General features: G+C 39.7%; 1 non-coding gene across 1 annotated transcript; it reads left to right on the top strand.

Annotated features, from left to right (window-relative positions):
- Positions 1-1,055: 1,055 nt before the first annotated feature.
- LOC138387848 (U6 spliceosomal RNA) lies at positions 1,056-1,162 on the top strand. Its single transcript, XR_011233995.1, has one exon. It is a non-coding gene; the product is annotated as a U6 spliceosomal RNA (small nuclear RNA).
- Positions 1,163-7,215: the final 6,053 nt, after the last annotated feature.

Below are 7,215 nucleotides of genomic sequence, written 5' to 3'. Positions count from 1 at the left end.
GTCTGTTAGCATAGCACTGGGCACACAGTGGATGGTTACAGACAGGAGGTCCGCTAACATGGGGTCTTTCTTATACTGTATTCCTCTAGTAATTATGTCATTCCAACTGGAAACCAGTGTTGGACTTTTACTCCTAACTTCTATTGGATTATTGGAATCATAATCATGGTTTTCAGTTTTTCACATAATTTTAAAAATATACCTCCAAACTCATATAGCATTATGAATGCAGTTCACTGGCTTGTTTTTCAAGGACGCCAGTGAGATTCTCTTTCTTTTATTACAGCACTCTAAATCTCTTTTTTCCCACCATTTCACACTCCTCTCCTGCTGGTTATATTCTTGTTCTCTCTGACCCCCTTAACATCTCTTATATCCAGTTGCATGCTCATCCCGCCTTCTAATCCCATTTGAAAAATATTAATTTAGGCTCTCATGATTTCTCATCTAGATTGCTGGAATGACTTCCTGTTTCCTCAGCATCCAGCCTCGTCCCATTCCAGCATATTCTTCACCCAGCTGCCAGAGCTATTTTTCTAAAATGTAAATTCTGTTATATTGTTCCTTTGCTCATAACCCTATTGCCTTCAGGATGAAACCCAAACTCCTTAAGCCTTTCAAATCCTAGCTCAAGAGATGCCTGTGATCTCCTTGGTTGCCACTAAATTGCCCCTACGACGTCTGTCAGTGCCTCTTTTCTGCTCCTCTGCCTGGCGGTCTCCACCAGCAAAGCACCTTGTTATTACGACTCACATCACCCCATCGTGCCCTCAGGCACAAGTGAAGGTCTGTTTGGTGACTCTTACAGTTGCAGATGCTAGTCTTGCTGAAATGGGAAAAAGCTTCCCCATTTTTACAGTTCTTTCATTTAATCCTAAAGGGGATAGCCCATGGCTTTTTGGGGTGTTTCCAGAGGGGGAGATGATCAAATTAAAAACAAAATACTCTTAAGTAAAAACAAACAAAAACTTTGCCAAGTGCAAAATAAAAAAGAAAAAAAGGTTATGGAAGGGAGAAGACATCAGAGGGGAATTGTGGATGGTAAAAGCAGGCAGGTGCTCACTTCAGCAGCACACATACTAAAATCGGAACAATATAGAGAAGGTTAGCATTGCCCCTGCGCAAGGATGACACACACATTTGTGAAGTGTTCCATATTAAAAAAAAAAAAAGGTAGTCAGAGTTAGGTTTTGGTTGTATTAATAATTCAGCTTCCATAGTGTTGGAACTGACTAATTCAGTAATCAAAGCTTGACTTTCCAATGCTTACTTTCACAATGGACAATGCTCAGCTATGAAAAAACAGATATTTCCTCTTGTTAAAGAAGGCCAGATTTGTATTCATTTTTCCATATTCGTTTCTCTAATCAAGTGTTAGATGTCAGCAAACTGACCTACTTTAAACAATGTTGACATATAATCAAAAGCAAACATACCAATACAGTTTGGCTAGCAGGCATTTGGGAAGGAAACGGAGGCGGAGGCGGGGTAATGGGCTGGGCCCTCCCACAGAGCGGCTTTTGGCAATGGAAGCATAACTTTAGGCCTTTTAGGTTTTCTGCCTTTATGCATCCTGAAAGCAGGCACGGGGAGGTAAATCGATAATTAGGGGTTCTTTAAAATAGAGATTTGTGGCCTGGCAGACTGCAACCTGTCTGTATCCACAAACACAGTGAAAACACTCCAGCCCTTTATCTCCAGGTGTGTCTGTCTGGTCTATTCAAAGCTCTGGTGTACAGAGCTGCTTGGGTTCGTGTTACACTGCCCGAAAGATAGGTGTGCGAGACTCAGAGCAGCACATCTACTAGGACATTAGCGGTGTTTTGAAATCTCATCTAAAATGATATGTCTAATTAGTGGTTGCGTTCTTTGTCCTAAAACCAATCACCGTGAATTACAGTTTGACTTTAGTTCACCTCATTATGCAAGGGCTGAGTGCTCAGACCCTCAGGGTTATGTTGTAAACTTAATACTAGGAACCAGAATTCTTTCTGCAAGGTGAATAAAAGCTACAGGGCAACACACAACAATTCTTAAAGTTCATAGTAGCCCAAGAAATTCAAAGTTCTTCAACAAGAGGCTGATATTTTAGAATGCTTTATAGATTTAAAATTCCACAATCATTTTAGTTGGAAATAAGTATTAACTGAGTACCTGTTTTATTCACAGCCCTCATGCTAGATACTGTCTGTACACACCAGCTATGTGCTTATGAAATGTCTTTCCCTTTTCCCTGTTGCTGTTGCCTGGACCCGCATCATTCCCTGCACACTGATTTTTCCATGCTTACTCATCTTGTGTCTTTCATTTAAAATGAAAATATTTACCAGGGTGTGATTAATACAGTGGCTTAAAACCTTTACGGGGCACCTAAAATTGCAAGACAAATTTGCATTCTCATTTATAGGACCCTGTAAAGGAACTGCATACTTAACACTACAATATGTATATACATAGATTGGCAGGACAAACTTTTCAAAACTTAAACATTTTAAATTATGAAATGTTTCAGATACAAAGAAAAGCACATAAAGTAAAAATATAACACAAAAGACACCCATGTACCCACCACTGGCATTTGCCACATGTAACAATTTGCCAAATTGCTTCATACAGTTTCTATTTTTATTTTTAATTTTTTTGAGACAAGATCTTGTTCTGTCACTGGGGCCAGAGTTTAGTGTCGTCATTATAGCTCACTGCAACCCCAAACTCCTGGCCTCAAGGGATCCTCCTGCCTCAGCATCCTAAATAACTGGGACTATGGGTACGTGCCACCACGGCTGGCTAATTTTTGTATTTTTTGTAGGGCTGGGGTCTTGCTGTGTTGCTCAGGCTGGTCACGTGAACTCCAGTTTCTGTTTTTAAAGAAAGCATTAATGATAGCATCAAAGGCCCTACCCTCCCTTCCTTCCCCCATCTTTTCCTCCTCTATACAATACTGCTTGCCCATATTTTTATCCTTTCATGACTTAGGTATGTTTTGTGTTTTTAAAATTTGCATACAGTGTATATGTTACAGATCCATTGCAATTTTCTTTTTCATTCAACATTGTTAAGATTTCTCTACCTTAATGCAAGTAAGCTTTGCCATTCATTTGAACTACTGTTCAAATTCCACTGTATGAATATACCACTGTTCGCGTATCCATTTCCCTTCTTAGGGGCATGTAGGTTGTTTGTAATATTTTACTATGATACACAATACTAATATGAATGAACTATTCATCCCTCAGGTCCAATTAGCTCTAACTTCAAAATAATATATCTTAAATGTGACCACTTCTCCCAAGGCCACAACTACCCCAGTCCAAGCCACCATTTTCTCCTCCAGGAGCTGCTACGTGTCCCAGCCTTCACTCTTGGCTCCCTGTCAGTTTACAGCCCACACAGCCCACGGCGTCAGATTGGGTCTTTCCGCTCCTCAAAATCCTTCAATGACTTCCCACCATACCTGGAATAAATCCAGGGGGCCCCGAGTGATCTGGCCTCTCTCCCTCTTCGCCTAGCTCTCTGTAGTCCGGAGTGCGGGGCTCCTTGCTGTGCGCTGCCTGACAGCCTTTGAGCCAGCTGTTCGCTCTGCTCTGTCTGAAACCAGCACTTTCCTCTTCTTCCTGTGGCTTCCTCCCTGACTTTGTTCAGGTTCCTGATCAGGTATCACTTCCTCAGAGAAGACTCTCTGGTTTCTCTTATCTAAATGAGTACCTCTTTCATTTCCTAGCCCCTTATCCTGCTTTTAGTTTTCACCTTGCTTTTATTTCTCTTCTCAGAAGTCATCACACCTGACACTATGTTATTTGAACATAAACTCCCTGGACTTTGTGTCCCCAGTACTCAGAATAGTGCCTGGCATAATAGCCATTCAGCAATCTTTGACTGAACGAATAAATGAGAGAACATCAGTACAAGACTTATTGGGCACATTCTCTAGGACAGTACCTTGAAAACTTTGTTGATGATGAAACACAGTATGAAATACATTTTATCCCGTACATACACAAACACACAAAAGCAAAACAAAAGTTTCAGGAAACAATGCTCATACTTACTACCTTCATATTCTATTTCATTGAAAGAAACACAGAAAAATACTGCACGATTCCATGTATACGAGGTATATAACTCTAGAATCAACGAGTTGAATGGTGGTTGCTGGGGGCTGGAGGAAGCGGGAAATGGAGAGTTACTAATCAATGAGCATAAACTTTCAGTGAAGCAAGATGAATAAATTCTAGGGATCTGATATTCAACATTGTACCTATAGTCAACAATACTGTATTATATACTGAAAAAATTGTTAAGAGGGTAGAGCTCACGTTATGTGTTTTTACCAACCACAATAAAATAAAATTAATAAAGTTTAAAAAAAGTACACACATGCAAAGATAGAAGAAAATATGCTACTTGCAATTCACTAAATTGATTTCACAATCCAACAACAGGTTCAACCCACAGTGTGAAAAAGTGTTCTAGGATATATATCTTGAAGTGGTTTCGCTGGGGTTTACTAAATACAGATATATCTTCAAGATATTTCGGGTTCTGTTCCAGACTATAGCAATAAAGTGCATATCTCAATAAAGTGAGTCACATGAGCTTTTTGGTTTCTCAGTGCATATAAAAGATATGTTTACACTATACTGTAGTCTATTAATGTACAATAGCATTTTGTCTTAAAAAATGTACAAAATTTAATTTAAAAATACTTTATTGCTAAAAAATGGTAATGATCATCTGAGCCTTCATTGAGTCATAACTTTTTTGCTTGTGGATGGTCTTACCCCATACTGGTGGCTGATCAAGGTAGCTGTTGCTGGAGGTGGCGGTGGCTGTGGCAATCTCTTAAAATAAGACAACAATGAAGTTTGCTGTATCAGTTGATTCTTCCCTTCAGGAAAGATTTCTCTGTACGATGAGATGTTATTTGATAACATTTTACCCACAGTGGAATGTCTTTCAAAATTGGAGTCAGTCCTCTCAAGCCTTGGCACTGCTTTATCAACTAAGTTTATGTAATATTCTAAACCCTTTGTTGTCATTTCAACAATGTTCACAATATCTTCGCCAGGAGTAGTTTCCATCTCAAGAAATCACTTTCTTTCCTCCTTCAGAAGAAGCAACTCCTTGTCCATTCAAGTTTTATCATGAGATTACAGCAACACAGTCATCTTCAGGCTCCACTTCTAATTCTAGTTCTCTTGTTATTTCCACCCCATCTGCAGTTATTACCTCTGCTGAAGTCTTGAACCTGTCAGAGTCACCCGTGAGAGCTGAAATCAACTCCTTCCAAACTCTTGTTATTGTTGATACATTGACCTCCTCGCATGAATCACGAATGTTCCTGATGGCATCTAGAATGGTGACTCCTTTCCAGAAGGTTTTCAATTTACTTCGCCCAGATCTATCAGAGAAATCATTATCTATGGCAGCTATAGCCTTACAAAATATATTTTTTAATTATATAAGACTTGAAAGTCAAAATTACTCCTTCATCCATGAGCTGCAGAGTGGATGTTATATCATGAAAACAGCATTAATCTCCTTTTACATCTCCATCAGAGCTCTTGGGTGACTAAGTGTATTGTCAGTGAGCAGTAATATTTTGAAAGGAATCTTTTTTCTGAGCAGTAGTTCTCAAAAGTGAGTTTAAAATATTCAGCAAACCATGCTGAAAACCGATGTGCTGTCATCCAGGCTTATTCCATTTAGAGAGCACAGGCAGAATAGATTTAGCATAATTCTCAAAGACCCTAGAATTGTTGAAATGGTAAATGAGCATTGGCTTCAACTTAAAGTCACCTAACAAGAGAGTCCCCCTGTCCTTTGAAGCTTTGAAGCCCGGCATTAACTTGTCTCTAGCTATGAGAGTCCTAGATGTCATCTTCTTCCAATAGAAGGCTGTTTCATCTACCTTGAAAATCTGTTGTTTATGGACCCACCTTCATCAACAATCTTAGCCAGATCTTCTGGATAACTTGTTGCAGCTTCTACATTAGAACTTGCTGCTTCACCTTGCACTTTTTTGTTATGGTGTCCTTCCTTAAACCTCATGAGCTAACCTATGCCAGCTTCAAACATTTCTTCTGCAGCTTCCTCATCTCTCTCGGCCTTCAGAGAATTGAAGAGAGTTAGGAACTCTCTCTCGATTAGGCTTCGGCTTAAGGGAATGTTGTGCTGGTTTGATCATTTACTGTGACCACTAAAACTTCCCCCTTATCAGCAATAAGGCTGTTTCACTTTCTTAGCATTCATGTGTTCACTGGAAGAACACTTTAATTTTCTTCAAGAACTTTTGCTTTGGTGGGGCATGGTGACTCACACCTGTAATCCTAATATTCTGGGAGGCTGAGGGGGAGGGAGGATCACTTGAGGTCAGCAGTTAGAGACTAGCCTGAGTTAAGAGGGAGACCCGGTCTCTACTAAAAATAGAAAAAATTAGCCGGGCATGGTGGTGCATGCCTGTAGTCCCAGCTACTTGGGAGGCTGAGGCAGGAGGATTGCTTGAGCCCAGGAGTGTAAGGTTGCCGTGAGCTAGGCTGACACCATGGCACTCTAGCCCGGGCAACAGAGTGAGACTCTGTCTCAAAAAAAAAGAACTTTTGCTTTGTAGTCATAACTTGGCTAACAATTTGGCACAGGAAGACTAGCTTTGGTCATGCTTTCCTCACTAAGCTAATCATTTCTAGCTTTTCATTTAAAGTGAGAAACACGGGACTCTTCATTTTGCTTGACCACTCAGAAGTCACTGTACAGTTATTAATTGGCCTAATTTCAATATTGTTGTGCCTCATAGAAGAGGGAGAGAGAAAGAAGGAGAAAGGGAACAGCCAGTTGGTGGAAAAGTCAGAACACACACAACATTTAACGATTAAGTTTGCCATCTCATATGGGTGTGCTTCACAGCACCCCAAAAGAATTACAACAGTAACATCAAAGATCACTTATGATCATAACAGATACAATAATAATGAAAAAGTTTGAAGTAACATGAGAATTATGAAAATGTGACACAGAGACAGGAAGTGAGCATATGGTATTGGAAAAATGGTACTCATAGATTTGCTCAAATTAGGGTTGCCACAAACTTTCAATTTGTAACAAAAACACAATACAGGAAAGCACAGTAAAGTATGCCTGTATTCCAGAATTGCTCTCCAAAGTTAAACATTTACACGGGTAAAATCTATTAAAACAAGCTATCTCCTTGTTTTAATT

The sequence above is a fragment of the Eulemur rufifrons genome, chromosome 1 (genome assembly GCF_041146395.1).
Source record: "Eulemur rufifrons isolate Redbay chromosome 1, OSU_ERuf_1, whole genome shotgun sequence".
Taxonomy (NCBI): domain Eukaryota; kingdom Metazoa; phylum Chordata; class Mammalia; order Primates; family Lemuridae; genus Eulemur; species Eulemur rufifrons.
This window is presented reverse-complemented; position numbering and strand designations above follow the sequence as displayed.